Source organism: Loxodonta africana, chromosome 9 (genome assembly GCF_030014295.1).
Source record: "Loxodonta africana isolate mLoxAfr1 chromosome 9, mLoxAfr1.hap2, whole genome shotgun sequence".
Taxonomy (NCBI): Eukaryota; Metazoa; Chordata; class Mammalia; order Proboscidea; family Elephantidae; genus Loxodonta; species Loxodonta africana.
This window is the reverse complement of record NC_087350.1, coordinates 80052535-80071464: the sequence shown is the minus strand read 5'-3', so window position 1 is coordinate 80071464 and position 18930 is coordinate 80052535. Positions and strand designations below refer to the sequence as shown.

Here is an 18930-nt window from a genome sequence, read left to right as displayed (position 1 = left end):
CATATCCTGGGAACTGGACTCGGGGTTCTGAGCTCTGGACCCTGACTGCCTTCTGCCCTAGTGTAGGTTGCTGGGGGAGGTGCAGCGGTCAAGGAAGAGAGTGAAGAACTAAGCTGCAATACCGTATGATCTTCTGTAGTACTATGTAGAATCCACGGTACTGCCCTTCATTTGTTCATTCAACAGTTATTCATAGAGTACCTACTATGTGCCAGAGACTGTTCCAGGTGCCAGGAGTCCATTGCAGCAAAAGGAAAGGTCCCGGCCTTCCTGGAATTTATATTCTAGTTGCAGAAACCTGATAAAATAGTAAACATATATTATTGTTGTGTGCCGTCGAGTTGATTCTGTCTCATAGCGACCCAATAAGACAGAGTAGAACTGCCCCAAAGGGTTTTCTAGGCCGTAATCTTTTTCTTGCAGAGTGGCTGGTGGATTTGAACTGCCGACCTTTTGGTTAGCAGCCAAGCGCTTTAGCTATTGTGCCACCAGGGTTCCTTTGAGAAACATAATAAACAAGTAAATACATAAATAATTACTGATTATGATAAGAGCTGAGAAAGAAATAAAATGGGTAATGTGAGAGAAAGTGATGTGGGGGAGGGGACACCATCTGAAGGTGGTCAGGGAAGTCCTGTCTGAGGCATTGAGACTAAAGGTGAGAAGGAGCCAGCCATGTCTAGAGCTGATAAGAATACAGACTTGCAGACTCTGGGGCCATACCACATGGACTTGAATACTGGCCCTTCCACTAACTAAATAAATTCTGTGATCAGGTTGTTTAATCTTCTAGGCCTCAGTTTCTTCATCTGTAAACTAGGGATAATAATAGTACCTGCCCGAAAGGGTCGTTATGAGGATTAAATGAGTTGATAAATGTAAAGTACTCAGAATAGTGCCGGGTATGTAGTAAGCACCAAATAAAAGTTAAATTACAGAACAAAAAACAAACAAAAAAAACCACTGCTGTCGAGTTGATTTTGACTCATAGCAACCCTGTAAGACAGAGTAGACCTGCCCCAGAGGGTTTCCAAGGCTGTAAATCTTTATGGAAGCAGACTCCCACATGTTTCTCCCTCAAAGCTGCTGATAGGTTTGAACCTCCAACCTTTCAGTTAGCAGCTGAGTGCTTTAACCACAGGCCACCAGGGCTCCACAAAGTTAAATTAAGGGGGAAAACTGTTCCCGGCAGAGGGAACAGTGAATGCAAAGACCTTGAGGTCTGGAAGGGCTTGGTGCGCTCCAGGACTAGACAGGCTGTCTGCACAGATAGTGCTATCCCTACCATTACTGGGGAGACTCCAGAGCAGGTTCTCTGCCCCTTGAATACAAGACTATGTTTTAGGCGTTTTGAAAAAAGGAACACCCAGCCACAGCACTCTGACCTACAAGATCAGGCCCAGAGTGGCTTGGCAAGCTGCCGTTGCTGCTTTGGGGACTCTCGCTGTAGACCCACTTCTTCAGAATCTCTTTCCCTCCCTTCTTCCTCCCCTTTCATTTTCCTTCTGTCTTCTTCCTTCTCTTTCCCTCTCTGCACCCCCCTTTCTTCCTCCTCCTCCCACCCCTCTGCAGGCCCTGAGAGTAGTACCCCTGGAGGTGCTCTTTAACGTAAAGGTTGATATGTAAAGGGGGAGCTTGAGTGGGGTTGAGCCTGTGGTGCCACCAGCCCTGGTACCAAAGCACTGTCCCTGCTAGGTCACAGGGCCATCATCCCACTAAACCCTCCCAGCCTGGAAACTCCACAGCAGGGATGGGTAGCCATCTATGACCGTGCCTTCTCCCTCAATCCTTCCTTAGTGAAATCCAGTAGTCACTAAGTCCCATCAATTTTACTTCCAAAATTTCTCTCAAACATGTGCCTATCTATCTATTCACTCTTCAAACATCAGGCTTCTGCTCTCTGTACTCTAAAGGATGACTCTGATCATGTCATACCCCTTCTCGGAGACTTTCAGTGGGTCCCCTGTGTATGGGTAATGCCATCTGAAGCCCCTTTGCCCAGCAGACCTAATGGCCTGTCTCCATCCCTTCCTTCAGTTCCCCTCCCCCTGCCCTCCACACATAATCCTCTAATGCACCCAGAGATCATGTGCCTCTAGGCCTCTAGGCATTTGCTCCTCCTTCTAAGTAGCCTGTGCCTCACTCAGCCTTGGTGGTCTTGCCTATGCCTGAAGGCCCAGCTCGAATCCTGCCTCTTCTAGGGAAGCTGTCTTCCTGATCCCCACATCCCAGGGTGTTCATCCTTCTCTGGTCTCCCACTGAAATTGTTACCTCCTGTGGGGGAGCCCTTGCAGTCAGTCTTGAGGGATTTTGTGTGTGGTCACTTGTATGTGTGACTACGCCCACAAGGAGCTTCTGGGAGATCTGGCATAATGTCCCTCTTACCTCCACCCCACAGCCCTTCTCACAGAACATACTCTTAGCACAAGGACAGTATACGTTTGCTGTCGTGGTGTGACAAAAGCCTGAAGTCTGAATTATTTGAGTTCAACTGGGAACACCACGCCAATGCTTAAGGGTTGTGGTCCTTAGCTGACCTCTCTTGCCACACTCTGATGCCTTGACATGGGGATCCTTCATTAGCTAAAGAATGATGCAACCTCAAAAATGAGCCTGAATTTCGCTGGGCAACACGGCCTATTTTAAATAAATATACGATGTGACATTTAACTCTTCAAGCTAGATGAATTTGGCAATAATTATTTACATTACAAAAGGATTCTTTACTATACCAAAAGATTTAGTCCGGAAAGCTTTCAAATACCAAACGTGCCTGTGTACTTAACACCATTCAGTATATAAAATCTTGATTTATGCACAGATGTTGTAGCTGTACTTCTATATTCTAAGATATATACTAAATTTAAGAGACATTCATGGAAACAGGAGTAACACTGGCTTAAATCTGTTCTGGTAACTACAGATTACATTCTGTAGCTCTGAAAATAGGAAGATTTTAAATTTTATTTACTTTTGTTATCGTTGCAAGTATGTAACAAAACATTTGCCACTTCAACGTTTTTTACATGTACAATTCAGTGACTTTAGTTATGTTCATCGTGTTGGTCAACCATCACCATTATCTAAGATATGAATTTGTGTCTCATTTTTGTGCAGGGGCCATGCTAATCTTCTCTGTGTTGTTCCAGTTTTAGAATATGTGCTGTCGAAGCAAGCACAGGGTTTTTTTTTTTGTTTGTTTGTTTTTTTTGACTCTCCATCTGCCGGACAGTGGGAAGCCTGATTCGGTGCTTGGCTAATTGGTTTAAGGGCAATAGCCATTATTTTCACCGAAGTGACATAGCATGTTCAAGGACCCACCTGATGTTTGGAGACCTTTTTGCAGTGGTTAGAAACGGTTCAGGTTTCTAATCATTTCATAAGCTGGCTGCTAAATGACGTGTGCCCTCAACACTGGTTCTTTCAGGGGGAAAAGAAAGCCCACCACTAATTACAGGCTAGAAAGGTAACAGTGGGAATCTTTTGACCTCTTTTGAGGAATGACCTGAGAACTTCAGCTGTTTCAGTAAAAGGGTGACATGGCAAATTTTCAAAATCCTGAACGGAAAGAGCTTCAGAGGAATCCACCCGGATGCAGCAGTGCTTATTCTCTGAGATCTTGACTTAAGAGAAGACAGATGCGCCGGCAAATGAGAAACGCCGTGCTTCCTGTTCTCTGAGTGTCCACAATGCAGGGTGTAGGCTAGCGCTTGTTAAGACCAGCACCCTTTCCCAAAAAACCCTCTCCAGGGGTAACTTGTGAACATTAACACATTTAACTTCTGAATTACTGCTCAAGTTTGTTGTTTTCCTTGTTCCACATGTAGAATTTAGAAGGATCCAAAAGAAAAATCAATTGCTAAAATAAAGTTGGGGGTGCTATTTGTTTTTATGGAAATAATTCAGTTGGTAGTTGGAGGTTCCCTTCTTGCTGATTTTTCTTAGAAAAGGACATCAAACCCAGGCTATCCAGATCTCCCCTGGTACTGGTGCAGGTGCCTTTGGCTCCTGGTCAGGGTAGAGGGTAATGTCTATGTGGTTATGTACTCTTCCCCTTCCTTCCTGCCTGAGCAGGGAGGAGGCAGCAAGGGGAGAGGCATTTTGTATGTAGGGGCAGGAAGAATTGGTTATTTCTTTCCCCAGCTCATTTCTAAGTAGTTTCCGTACTTTGTTCTTCACAAAAACTGTGTAATAAGTTCTCTAGTGAGAGTGTGCTCTGTCTATATGCTGAAAACCTAGATTCACATGTACGTTATGGGGTATTTAGCTGAGAGTCATAGACTCTCAAACAGGGTTACAGGTCAGGAGATGATCAAGTGCAGCCTTTGTCTCGTGCAGGAATCCCCCAGCATCTCTCTGCTCAGACCTGCCAATCCCCAAGCCACTGCTATTCTACTGATTGTCTGGTGGTATACTGATTATTAGAAAATCCTTCATAATGCTGAGTCAAAAACTTTCTCTGGGCAATGGCTGCCCCATGGCCTTGATTCTGTCCTTTGAAGCACCACACAAAAATCTGTTTCTTCTCTATGACAGCCATTTAGTTCATTTGGGCATTCAAACACAAGGATCAGGTCCCCAGAATCTTTACTTCTTTAGCTAAAATGCCCCAGTTCGTCCAGTCCCTTGAGAAGGACAGAGCCAAGAGTTGAACACAGCTGTACAAGTGGAAGTCCGACCAGCCCAGAGAAGGGCAAGATCATTACAGCCTCACTTCAGAATCTATTTGTGTTAGCACAGCCTGAGGTTGAGTTAGGTTCCCTCTGGGCCCCCCTAGAGTTTGCTGTTGGCTCTCTCTTCTGGACTCTGCACTGGGCCACAAGGGAATGGCATGTACTTTGGTGTCAGAGAGATGGACGTGTCTTTTGGGGGAGCACTATTCAGCCCACTACAGATCTCTTTGACTCTCTACTTTCTCTCCTTTTGCGACTGTCTTTTCCCTAGATTGTATTTGAAGCCACCTGTCCAGAGTCACTGGCCTCACGTCTTTATTCTGCATGCTTTGTGTCTCTTCCTTCCTTCCTTCAGCATCCTGGCTGCTGCCCTAGACGGTGCCAGGGCTGCTCCCTTCATCCCTGTTGCACAGCTGTGGGTGGGGCCCTCAGGGATTAGGTGGCCTGGGACAACACAGGTATTTCTGGTCCATTTCTTCATTTTTAGTGAAGCATGCTCTGGTTAGAGGAATTTTCATCAATGGGAAGTAGGAGCTGTCAGTATTAAAATATTCATTACCAGTCCTTAGTCTTAGGGAAGATCCTACAGTGAATGTATTCTAGATTGAGAAGGAACACCTAGAGGAAGACTTCTGTCCTTGCATTTTCCCCTTAATTTAGTCCAAGATTGGCTCATTAAACTTGAAGGGCATTACTTATATTTTCAGCGCCCAAGTATCTTTTTCTGTAAAAAAGCTGCTCCCATGCAGCTCTGAAAGTGTGTAATAGCGCGATCTTCATGCCCCTCAACTAGCCTGCTCGTGCCCTAGCCTGACTCAGAAGTTCCATGGTCCTTATGTGGGATCACCAGTCTACTCCTTCCCTCTTGGCTCTCCAGGTGCAGGTCACACTAAAATGTGCTTTTCTCCAAAATGTGTATACACCACTTTGTTTGCAGTTGACATTCCAGAGCTCCCAAAAAGCCTAGAATAAGCAGGCCAGGAGTGTTGAGTCTGGTGAAGTCAGTAGCAGAGCTGAGGAAAGGCAGAGAGAGGACAGTGGCCTCGGAGGATCTGGCCTATGAGGAGGGTGGCCTAGGAGGAACATGTCACTGCTGTAACCAAGATCACCGTTTCACATCTGCCCGGAGCATCCTCCTGAACTCCTGCTGTACACCTTTCAATGTGCTTTATTAAGAAAGGCCTGCACAGGAATGGGAGCTGGGGGAAACAGATGAATCAGTCCCTGCCCTGCCTGCAGCTGGCAGTAAGTCAGTGCTGCACATAGTGCTATGGTTTAGAGACTCTTGGGAGACCAGCAGGCTCCCGGGGGATCCAAAAGGCTTTCTGGAAGGACTGGAATTTGAACTGAGCTCTAATAAGTGAGTAAGAACTAGAGAAAAGGAAAAAGGCAGAGAGAACAATATACCCAAAGGTGCCCTCAGTTGTGTCCCCACAGTCAGGGCTCCTGATTGCCCCTTTCCTGGTCATCCAATCAGAGCTGAACTGGAGGAACTTCAGGCTTGAAGGAGACCTTAAGGACCATCTAATAGAACAGATAATCAAATGTACTGCTTAGAGCTCTAAGGACAGGAGGAGAGCTGTGATCCAGAGATCTCTGGTTCTCAGTTTGCTTGCTGGGTTTAAATAACAGTAATTTTCCATTTTGACATGGTTTGTTTGATATAGCCACTTTGAAATGTCCTCGCATCAGAATGACCTGCTTTGTCTGGGAAGTCTTTCCTAGGGTGAGCCTTTCCTCCTCTCTTCTCATTCTTCCTCCAAGATAACACTTCCCAGATTGCATGGTCATGGGGTGTTTCCATGTAGCCTTGCCTCACTTGCCTATGAGCTTCTCCAGGCCGGGGACCTAGCCCTGCTGTTTTCTCAATCCAGAGCCTAGAAAAGGACCTGGTCCAGGGCTAAGGCTCAGCATATATTGTTGAGTGATGAAATGAATCAATGAGTAAATGAATGAATGACTGTGTCTATGACTACTACCTTAGTTGCACCTGGCTCCCAGCTGCTCTCTTCTTGCTCTCTTTATAGTCGGCAGTGGTATCCTGGCTAAGTGAAGAGTTTAAGTGGACTTCTGTGTTTCTGCATGTTATACCTGCTCCCAGATTTGGCCTGGCCTGTCAGCCAAGTGCTAGCAAGGACTCTGAGGAATGGTGCCCACTCTGCAATTTTAGGGGGTGGGCAGGCAGCAGACCTATCCTCCAGCTCTGGAGCTACTGCTTTCTGTCCTGGGACACAGCCAAGTCTGCCTGTGAACTTCTTACATGGTCCAGCTGGCTCTTTCTTGGTATGCTGTAGCCTTAGGACTAGGGTCCGAAAGGCAGTGGGGTGCAGGGCAACGTTTGTGAGCTTTTGACTCATTCAGACCCAGGTTTACTAGTTTCATGACCTGAGGCACGTTATTTACTTGCTTATGTAATTGATTATGTGCGAGTGTTAAACTTATAGAAAAGAAGATACAGGGAAGACATGATCTCTGTTTTCTACCTCCACATGGTAAATATTCTATAAGTGTTAATTTTTTTTTTAATATTATCTGAAGGGTTGTCACGGAGAAGAGGTATTAGACTTGTTCCATGTGTTTGAGGCTGTCCAGAACCAAACTTAGTTTTGTTCCCTTTCCAAATTCCGTCAAGTCCCCCCCCCACACCTCCCAGTCAGCTATTCCTCAAGCTTGCAGCGTTGCTGAGATCTTTGATTTTTTTCTTTCTTTACTGATTGCCACTATCTTTTTGTGTGAATTTGAAGAGGTTGCTTCCCCTCTGTGGGCCTTGGTTTTCTATCTGTGGACTAGGTTATTTCTATGGCTTTTACAGCTCTGACATTGCATTTCATTCCACAACATTGATTGATGCTCTAGAATGTGGAAGATGATATTCAAGGACCTAGGGCACATAGGGATGGAGAAACAGCCCCCAGCATTGTAGAGGTCACAGCCCAGTGTGGGGACAAACAAGCCAATCAATGTGATGAGTGCTACTGTAGAGGGATGAATCCAGGGCTGAGGGAATCTCAACCAGAACAGGGAGAGACTAACCACTTGGGGAATGTAGGGATCTTTGCCCTCAGGGAAGAATTATCGAGAAATGTTTGTTGCCTGCATGAAACCATGAATAATGGAGAGGAATTCCTCCAAGGTGGCATCAGGATATTTGCTTTGAATTGGAATGATCAGTGTGAAATTCCCAGCAGAGATGGCACGTGTTAGGAGCCTTCTTACCTCTCCTCTCCACCTACCTTTCCTCAAAGAAAAAAAAAAAAAAAATCCAAATATGTTGACCTTTATGCATAGAAGCTCTTGGGGTGCGTGGCTCAGTTTAGCAAGTACCATTCGTGTGTCTGACTGAGAAATGTCTAGGTAGATGCAGAATTACATGCCTAATAAGAATTAATCTATCTTTGCCACAATTGTGTTCAGAAGCTAATTTTCAAAGACAGTGTCAATTTTCCCAGCTGTCTGGATGACAGTTAGATACACACAACCTGTACACGTATATCCTCTTGCTTGCATTTATTCTACACAATTTAATTTGGTTAGAGTCTATAAACTTTTATTGATTGCCTCTTATAAGTTTAGCCCAGTGTTGAGAGGCCAGGGGTACAAAAAAATGTATCACCAGCCAGAAGTTTCTTTTTCTAGCTGGATTAATAAGACTGAAACCCAAGAATCAGAGAAGGAAACTATCTATTCACTGGGGAATGCTGAGTAGGTTGGTATGATTGCCAGGATTCGACCCCAGGCAGACAGGTCTAGAGAGATGGATGGTGAGGATGGAGTCTGCATTGGAGATGGACCAGGGATTACAAGCCAGAGCACAGATGCAGGGGGTAAGGGTGAGGGACTGGAGAGGGGAGGTTGGGGCAGTGAGGTAGAGGGGAGAATAATTTAACGGATAAATTCAGCATGAGCTAATTTTTCAGTCTCATCCTCAGCCCTCATTTTCATGCTCTAAAAATGAAAACATTCCTTCAACACATCACGTTCTGGCATGCCTCTGGACCTTTGCTTGTGCTGTCCCCTTTGCAAAGCATGCCCCTTCCCTCCTCATCTACCAGTAAAACTCTTAGTTATCATTCAACTCAAGCGTCCCTCTGCTGTTCCAGCCTCATTGACCATCTCTGTCCTGGGTTCTCATAGTGCTTTGTGTATACTCCTCTCTTAGTATGGTGCCTGGTACATAACAGACATCCAAGAGACATCAGTTGAATAAATGAATGAGTGGATAAACAACTGTCTTAGCCATCTAGTGCTGCTATAACGGAAATACCACAAGTGAATGGCTTTAACAAAGAGAAATTTATTTCTTCACACTAAAGTAGGCTAAAAGTCTAAATTCAGGGCATCAGCTCCAGGGGAAGTCTTTTTTCCCTCTGTTGACCTTCTCGTCAATCTTCCCCTGGACTAGGAGCTTCTCCGCGCAGGAACCCTGAGTCCAAAGGACACTCTCTGCTCCCTGCACTGCTTTCTTGGTGGTATGAGGTTCCCCTCTCTGATCTCTTCCTTTCCTTTTTATCTCTTGAAAGATAAAAGATGGTATAGGGCACACCACAGGGAAACTCCGTTTACCTTGGATGAGGGATGTGATCTGAGTAAGGGTGTTATAATCTCACCCTAATCGTCTTTAACATAAAATTACAATCACAAAATGGAGGACAACCACACAATACTGGGAATCATGGCCTATCCAAGTTGACACATATTTTTAGGGGACACAGTTCAGACCATGACAATAAGTTTGTTGGGTTCTGTATTTGACTCACCTTCTGGAACTATGAAATATTTGTTGAGAGAGGAATGAAGGGCACTGAGTTGAAAATGTGACTGGCAGGTGCAGAGCAGGAAGACCGCTGGGCTGCCCCTGGGGTTGGGGTAGAGGAAATACGGCTTTCTGATGAATAGAAGCACACAGTAAAGAAATACTCTGAAAAAATATATAAGTAGATACTAAACATTTAGGGAGGGGGATCTACCTGAAGAATAATAATAATAAAAAAAAAAACTAAATAAATGCGCCAACACCTCCTTTATAAATTACTACATTAGAGGTGATGAGAGCAAGTAGCCCTCCCACTGACTGACAGAGTAAGATTGGGATAACCTTTCTGGAGAACTATATAAAATGCCTTAAAAACTTGTGTGTAGTATTTTACACAGCAGTGCCACTTAGGAATTTATCCTAAGAGAATAATTAGAGTTGTATATGTTTGTCTCAACATTGTTTGTAATAAAAACATTGCTAAAATAAACCAAACGTCCAGCAACAGAGTATTAGCTTTAAAAATGGCACTTCCATAAGGTGTAGACATCAAAAAAAATAATAATGTTATAGAATAATAAAGATATAGGAAGATGTTTACAGTATATTGTTCTAAGAAGATCAGGTTATAAACCAGTAGATACAGTAAGATCCCAGTTATATATTTACACACACAGACACACACACACACACTCAAACAGGCTAGAAGGGTAAATAGCAACTTGTAGATTATAATGGATGATTTTAATTTTTCCTTTCCAAAGAAGAAAAATTTTCAAAATTTCCTACCAGACACATGTATTACATTTGTAATGAGAAAGGGGCGGAGGGAGGAGTGTTCTTTAAGAAGGAGAGCTAAGTTTTTGGAGAGTATTGTTTGAGCTTCAGTGAGTTGAAAGCAAGATGGGCACATGATTTGTCTTGCAAATTCCAGACAGGTAGTGTTTTCAGAAGGAAGAGTGGTCTTGGGTCCATTTATGTGAGTATATTTATAGAAGTGAAAGCTTTGGGGGAAGGAAATGGATTGATTTTTTTTCCCCTTGAACTTTTGAAATTATTTTTTCCACTCCATTTGTAATTGAGCCGAGGGAGCTATTCTTATTTCTTCCTTTCTCGGGCACTGCGTTAGGCCTAAAAGTGTTAACTGGCTTAGGATGTGGATTTTGCTAAAATGATTCTCCTTGAAGTCTTCAAAGGACTCTCTCTCATGCTTAAAAATGGGGTGTCAAGGGAGACCACTTTTTGGAATCTATTTTGCTCTTCTGCCCGATGTATTTTCCCTTATATCCTTTGGTAACTTTGGATTTCCAAGTTGGAAACCACCCATGCATTGGTGTGATCGTGAGCCCCATCAGCCACATGTAAAGAGTTCGGGAGAGTGCACCTGTGTTGGGCGCTGTTGGAAAGGTTTATTTAGGGGCCAGTCTGGCATCACCCTATCCTGTGGACGTAACATTAGTCTGTAGAAAAACAGATCAGAGCTGGGTAGAATCTCTTTAAATATTAATTGAAGTGATGCCTTTTGCCACATTTCCAAAGAGCTTCAAGCGTTTCACAGACATTACCTCATCATTAATTTTCACAGTGCTCTTGGGTGAGAAGCTGATGGCAAGTATTATGGTCTCCATTTTGGGTAGAACATAGCAGGTATTTTGGACAGTAAAGTAATTTTAGGAGTTGTCCTGACCAGATATCAGTTGATAAAAGAAAGTAGTGGTAAGTTTTTTGGTGTCTTCTTTCATGGTTGTCCTGCATTACCCACAAATTATAGTATCTTCTTGCATTTTGCCCCACCGACATTTATTGAGTGCCTACTGTGAGCAAGGCACAGTGTTGAACACTTCTAAATAGGAGTAATATTTGAACCTCCTTAGTTTCACACTTAAGGCCTTTGGTGATCTGGCTTCTATCTGCCATTCCTATCCTGAATCCCTCAACCCTGCTTCATATCTCTTTGTCCCACACACCCTTCATTCTGAGCTGAACCTTTCGTCTTTAGGGTAGCCCTGTGCCGTCTTTTATTTATATACTTTCTATGCCTTGCCCGAGCCATGGCCTATAATGCCATCCTCACCACCTCTGCAAGTCTCACTGTCCCATCTTTCATGCCCAGTAACCTCTTCCACAAAGCCTCCCCTGGTAGGTCACCCCACTATACCCACATGTGGACGTGATCCCCTACCATCAAACTCCCAGGCATTCTACCATCCCCTCTGCTTTGGCCCTTACTGTTTCTAATTTGGTAGTAATTCAAGCTCCTTAACTGTGGGGATGGTTCCAGTTTATCTTTGTGTCTTTAAGCACCTCTTGTAGAAAGCGAGTACTTGTTGTAGAAAGGAAGGAAACGGACATAATTTCAGGCCAGAGGTCACCAGTTTGTACAGAGTCCTGTGGGGTGCAGAGAACAGAGGTCACTGATAGGCACCCACTCAACTTTTGATCTTATTTACTGAGGCCCCTGACTCCCTGCAGGCCTGTTCTGTCCTCTCTTTATATCAGTGCCTGCACTGTCTTTCATTTAACACTTGTGTGTTAAAACCATCCTCCTCTCATAACATTCTGGGAAGACACAGGAAAAGAAAGACAATTGGAGCAATTTTAAGAAGATTACCCCTGTGCTTATTTTCTTTTCAGCTTTTGCCATGCAAACCATCCACACTGCATGGGATCCGAGAACTGCAGAGGGCTTTCTTCAGAGCATTTTCCATTCAAGAATTGGCACGAGGGCTGAGATCGTCTTGTGCTCCACCTGTAGCTGGCTGTGTGAGGCTGGGCAGGTTATTTAATCTTCCTGTGGCGTCATTTCCCCATCTGTTAAGGAGGAATAATGAGCTTGGTGGTGACCTATCTCCCTGGGATGCTGTGAGACTTAGTGAGCTAATGCCATTGTTATTAACTTTAACCAAAAATGGCTGGGCAATACCAGTGGGAGACAAGGTATTGCTGTAGCTTGGACTACAACCATAAAATGGATGCATCATGAGACCTTTGGGGTCATCTTCTGCATTGCCCTCGGCATAGAGGAAGCCAGTTTGCCCATCAAGGACCTCTAGGGTTTTCTCTCTCAGCTTGTTCAAATGGCTGAAGTCTTGAGGGTGAGAATGGCATCTGGAGGGCTTCTGGGACTTTTGTGCTGAAAGGAAAGAAGCCAAATTCATGTTGAAATGTGTAGCTGCAGCGTCCCACATCCAGCAGTTAAGGAAGACCATGGTCCTGTGTGGAGTGGGGCCTGGGCCACAGACGGGTCATCCAACTTTGCCTGCATGGCACAGCGGTCAGTTTTACTTGGGCTTATTGACTCGCTATGGGAAGGTCATTTGATATTCACATTCTTGTGGCTGCAATCTTGGGAATGTGACTTTTTATCTTTAAAAATAGCTGTGTGCTGGGAGGCCCGGGAGCAGTGTCCTGGGATGGAGGGGTGGTGCCAGCATGGGGCTGCTGAGGAAGTGGGGTCGACTTCTTTCCTTGCAGGAGTCTCTTCAGCTCTGCTTGACTGGTGAGTTGATGTCTTTTCATTCTCTATGTCCCGTTTTCTCTAGACTCCTCAGAAAGGGAGCATTTTTTTTTTTCTATCGTACCTTCCCAGTATATATTTTTAAAATCATTTTCCACAGTGTATTTGTTTTTGAGCACTTAACATTTGTGAAACCTGTTGAAGTCAAAGTTCTTTTGGTCTTCATCACTGCAATTTGTTTGTCATGGGTTCTTCTCAAAACTCACGTCTGTTTTGTGCTTTCAGATTGTAGTATCTTTAATCATTTTATATATAGACAAGATGATTATTAAATACCATTGGAATTAAATTGCCAGCTGGCTTTCAAAATTGTCGAATTATAAGATGTAAGCCCTGAGACTGGAGATTTTCAGGTTAAATACCTCTGTTTCAGATGGTACAGTGAGTATCCTGAGAGGGTAACAGTGATAGAATCAGAACTTGAAGGGAGGTCTCCCGACTCCTTTGTCCATAACTGCTTGGCCTACCCTGTAGAGTTTGCGTGGCAGAAGGTACTAAGTAAATATTTGTTGAATGAAAGAATGAAATAACAAATAAATGAAAAACAAAACAAAACAAAGCAAAACACAGTACGATTAGTTAGAAGCAGTCTAATTTATCACGGCACTCAGAGAGGCAGCAAGTCTTGAAACTTAGATAATATACCTAAGTGATTGGAAAATTTTATCTATCTGCAAATCTCTTTAATACTTCAAGTTTCTACTTAAATCCCCCTTTACTTTCATTATTTACCCACTGGTCTTTTCATTCTGCCACGGCCTTAAAAACGCTATGGAGCAGTTCTACTGTGCACATATAGGGTTGCTATGAGTAGGAATCAGCTGGAAGGCGACCACCATCACCACCGTTTGCATGACATATGTTAAATGTGAGGGGGAATGTATTTGAGTTTATAATTTGTTAGGAAGGAGAGAACATGTTCAGAAATAACTACAATACAAGCCAGCTAGTGATAAATACATGAGGATCATCTCTAGAAAAAGTTATAGAAGCCTAGAGGCTGTAGAGGTCATGTGTTGTGGGGGAAAGCATCATGGAAGACTTCATGGAGGAGGTAACATTTGAGTGAGGCTTCAAAAGAGGTAGAATTTTGACATGGGAAGCTTGGGGTGGGTAAGGAACATCCTAGAAAAAATTTTTTTTTTTTTTAGAGAGGTGGAAAAAGATAAAGGCATAGCAGAGGCACTCAGTGCAATTTGTTTGTCTCAGGGGTCATTTAAAGGTGATTAGAAGGAAATGAGCCTAGACAAGTAGGTCAGAGCCAAAGGGAGACGGTCTTTAAGCCCCGCTTAGGAGTGTCTTCTTTATCCTGAAGGCAATGGGGAGCCATTGAGAGGACCTGAATAAGGGTGGGGCGTGACCAGAGCTGTGCTTTCTTTAGTAGGAGTTATTTGCCATCAGTGTACGAAGTAGATTGAAGTGTGTGCGGGGTAGGCTTTTGTTGTTTTTATTTTGTAATTATTTTGCAGCCTATGTTGATATATTGAAAAATTGCCTTAATGTTTTGTTAAGAGATAATTGCTTTTCTTATTATGGTCATTGGATTTTGATGTAAGCATTCAGGGCACAGATTATAGTCTGGAGAAATCCAGCTTTAATTTTATAATGGGAATCTGCGGGAAAATAGAATTTGCTTAACAGAAATAGCTTTATAGGAAATTTCCAGAATGAAGAAACTCACCTTTCCTTCCTTCTTTCCTTCCTCCCTCCATCCTTTCCTCTCTTCCTTTCTCCCATTCCCTACGTCCCTCCCTTTCCCTCTGTCTCACTCCCCGCTCCTTTCCTTCCTTTTTAGCAATTTATTTTAAACAAAAACTACTTATATTCATTTACCTGATAATGACCTGATAATTCCCGGTCACATAAAACCTGTAAGTATTGAACACTTTTCAAGTGTGGGCCTTTCTTGCTTCCTCCTACCCAGCCTTCAGAGCTGTTTTCACTCTCTGTAGGACTTGCTTTGTTAAGGCAGCTGAATCACACTCATTTTACAAGGGTCTGCCTTGTTCCAGTGGCTGTTTATATAAGACTAGTTGTAGGAATTTTGAAAGTCACAAATATACTGTTACTTTTGGTATTTGTAATATAGAGAAAACTCTGATACTGTTGATTTTTTTTCAGTAGAGCTGTTTTTATAGGGCCTGGGTTTTGGCTAGTTAGCACCATTAGTTTCAATCTTTCAACCAGTATTTACTGAACATCTATTAAGCACCGAAGAATCATGGTGAATCAGAGAACCTCGGCCCTGCCCTCACCGACCTTATATTTTACACATATATTTTTTAGCAGGGGATATATATAAGTAAATAGTCAAATATAGTTCCAAGAGAGGGAGAGTACTGAATATGGGAGTACCTGACGCAGAGTTGAAGATCAGAGAAAATTTAACAAGGGGGATGTAAACAGAGGCCTAAAAATCAGTTGGGGTAGATTAGTGAGGATGGCGCAGGACTGGCAGCATTTCATTCCATTATATATAAGGTCGCTATGGGCTGGAACCAACTCAATGTCACCTAACCTAAGGGCTGGGAGGTTTGGAGGGAAATGGAGAATGACTCCTAATGGGTATGGGGCTTTTTTTTTTTTTTGCTGGGTGGCAGGGAGGGGAATGATGAAATGTTTTAAAATGGATTGTGGGGATGGTTGCACAACTGTGAGTATACCAAAAACCACTACTTGTATACTTTAAATGGGTATATTGTATGTTATATGAATTATATCTCAATAAAGCCTTTTAAAAAGTCAGTTGGGGAAGCCAGGCAAGGAGGAGCGGGAAGAATGTACCTGGCGATGAAATGGCATGTGTGCAGGCTCAGCAGCAAGAGCGAAACTGGAAGAGGTTCAGCAGTGCTAGAACTCTCTGGGAGGTGATGAGTGGTGAGAGAGAGGAACGCAAGAGGCTGGAGAGGTGAGTGGGGCCTGAGCTGGTAGGGCCTCAAAGGCCTAGGAATAATAATAGCAGCAGCTTCCGTTTTCTGAGATCTTATATGTCAGGCACTATTCTAAGCACTTTAAGGAGGGCTGGTGGTACAGTGGTTAAGGCGATTGACTGCTAACCGGGTGGTTGGTGGTTCAAAACCATCAGTGGCTCCAAGGGAGAAACTTGTGGCAGTCTGCTTCTGTAGAGATTCACAGCCTTGGAAACCCTATGGGGTCACTATGAGTTGCAGTGGACTGGATGGCAGTGGGTAGGTTCTAACCATTTTATGTGCATTAACGAATCAATCCTCACAATAACCTTATGAGGTAGGCACTGTTGTTATCCACATTTTACCAGTGGGGAAACAGGCACCAAGTGGTGGAGTAACCTGCTCAGAGTCCCAGATCCAGTGAGTGGTAGACCTGGGTTATGAACCAAGGAGGTCTGGCTCCAGAGTTCACAGTAAGGACCCTAATAAATTATCCTAAACGATGGGGTGACATTAGAGAAAGGTTTTTTTTTTTTTTAAACACTTTTTTAAAAAGTGAGGTAAAATTCATATAACATACAAGTAACCACTTTAAAATGTATAATTCAGTGGCATCTGGTGTATTCACAACACTACCTCTCTCTAGTTTCAAAGCTTTTTCATTAGCCTAGAAAAACACCCAATACATCATAGAGTTTTATGCAGGGGAGTGACATGATCAGATTTACATCTTAGAAAATATTACTCTGTGGTGTGGGGAATGAATTGGGGGAGAGCAAGATGGAAGAAAGTAAGACCAGTTGTTGCAGTGACCCACGTAAAAGATCATGCTAGCCTGAACATGTGTGATGGCAGTGGGGATAGAAGGAAGTGGAAACTGGAGAGCTTTTGAGGAGGTCACATTAACAGGAGAGTTAATGTGGAGAGTGGTTGGATTTGAGAGGAGGGTACAGAGACACTCAGCTGGATGCCTGGATTGTGGACCTGAGAAGTTGGGTGAGCAGTTAGTTTAAATGGTGCTTATGATGTCCATGCCACAGGTATGCCCAGTGCAGGCTGTCACATGAGAATAGGTTAGCCCTCTGACCTCTCCACCAGTCAGAATCATGGAATTGGAGGTGACAGAAGCCTTAGAATCCTTCTAGATCTAGAGGTAGAAATGGAATTACTGGAAGGAGAAGGGACTTGGTGAAGGTCACACAGGGGACAGTGCCAGGGTCAAAATGAGGTGTGCACCTGCTAATGCTCAGGCTGATGTGCATTTGCCTGCTGCATTGCCGCTCCCCAGGGAACCTTGGCTTCATGCCTCAAAGCTTTGATTCTCTTCTGAGAGATTGTCTCTCTGATCCTAAAGAGAGCTATCATTGCTGCACAAACAATAATAATGGGAATTGAAATAAAAAGGAAAAATAATGTACTGCCTAAACCCAGCATCATCAGCTCAAACTTGTTTCGTGTTCCTTGCCTGCCTCTGCCCCAGCATCACCTTTACACAGTGGTACCCAGAGCATAGGTATGACTTTATAATCTCTGGTTTACATTAAATCAAATGATTTTTCTTGATCCTTGTATGGCTTCTGGTTAGCATTTTTCAGGATTCACAAAAAAAGATGTGCTGTCACTTAACCATTCTCCTGTTTTCAGTTGTTTTGTCTTTTGTGTTTAGGGATAGTGCCTCAGTGAGCACGTTGTAAAGGCTTTTCCTTTTTTTTTTTGGATTCTTTCCTTAGGCAAAACTCCCAGCCATGACAGTCTCTATGTCCTTTTAAAGTGGGGTGACCCAAACTGGACACTATTCTTTACTGAGGTCGGGGCAGAGGACAGAGCGCTTAATTGGGGCTTAATTTCTGGGTTTCTAGGCCCTGTGGTTTTCAGGGATCTCTGAATCGAATGGGCAGTCATTCACAGCTGTCACTGCCACTCTTAATGGCTGCCATTTCCTAATAGCTGACCCTATTCCCTGAGTCGTTTGCTGTAAACTGGGCAGTTCTACAGGAGGCAGGAGAGGTTTCCTGGCAGAATGCTTAATTAAGGCTTAATTAAGACAGCACAGTGGCCCGTTTGGCCTGAACTCTTGCACAGGGTCCTGATTGGCAGAGGGCACCTGGCGCTCTTGGCTGTCTGACAACGATCAGCTGTTCCCAAGCCCCATGCAGAGATGAGCAAGGCCAGCAGGCAGAAGCTGTTTCCTAGACTCCCTGGAGCATTTTAGACATCTTTCTTGTGGGCCCCATGCTCTGCCTTATATTGGTTAGGCCTATTTGTCTGTGTGTCTTATTCTCTCTATAAGACAGTGATCTGTCCAAAGGCACAATCCATGTCTGGTTCACCTCAGTCCTCCGTTCCAGGCCCTGCACAGGGCCTAGTGAAAAGAGGAAGCTCGATATGAGTTGACCAAACTGCATTGAGTTTTGGACCATATCCGTTGACTCGAGATGGCTTCAGACCCTTCAGAGGTAGTGCTAGGCTTGGAAAAGACCAGTGCCAGGTCTATGGAAGGGTGGGGACTTCAGATATGACCTGAAGATGTGGCCAGGACAAAGCCTAATGTCACAGGTCATGGGGCAGGAGCTCTGAGAACTGTGCCTTGGGCCTAGCTCTGGAAGCCATTCTTGGTTTCTTGTGCTGTTTTGGTTGATATTATTTTTTAACATGATCGGATTGGAATCCTGCCTTCCTTCCTGCAGACACATGGAGCCAAATCTCAATCCAGGAGGATGGTGAGCTGCCTCACACGGGTAGTTCTGGGAGTTCTCGGTCTGAATTTCCCTAGCATTGTAGGTGCTGTGGATTTTGTTTTTGGTGCTTGTTGTATCAAACATGCCCCTAGGCTATTAGAAATTTGTTGGCGTGTAATGACATTTGATAACTTATTTGATAGTGAAAAAACAAATCTAGACTGAGTTCACATACCACAATTTTGTTGAATAGGCCCAGATGGTTGTCAAGAGAATTTTTCTTAATAGATTCAGGACATTTTTGTATGAAGGCTCTTGTATCTCTAGGGTATATTCCTAGGAGTGGGATTTCTGGGTTGTATGGTAGTTCTATTTCTAACTGTTTAAGATAACGCCAGAT

At 43.8% G+C, this 18930-nt stretch overlaps 1 protein-coding gene and 1 non-coding gene across 5 annotated transcripts in view; one reads left to right on the top strand and one right to left on the bottom strand.

Moving 5' to 3' along the window:
* FRMPD1 (FERM and PDZ domain containing 1) overlaps positions 1-18930 on the top strand; it is a 103064-nt gene that overhangs the window by 3002 nt on the left and 81132 nt on the right. Inside the window, exon 3 of one of the 4 annotated variants that reach the window (XM_064291715.1) lies at positions 12061-12700. The exons of 2 other annotated variants lie outside the window; for them this stretch is intronic. The gene's annotated coding sequence lies outside the window, so the exon portion shown is untranslated. Of the gene's footprint in view, positions 1-12060; positions 12701-12741; positions 12926-18930 lie in introns of those variants that run through there. One more of the 4 variants, XM_064291718.1, reaches the window with a different exon arrangement.
* On the bottom strand, positions 3073-3179 carry LOC111749905 (U6 spliceosomal RNA). Its single transcript, XR_002785077.1, has one exon. It is a non-coding gene; the product is annotated as a U6 spliceosomal RNA (small nuclear RNA).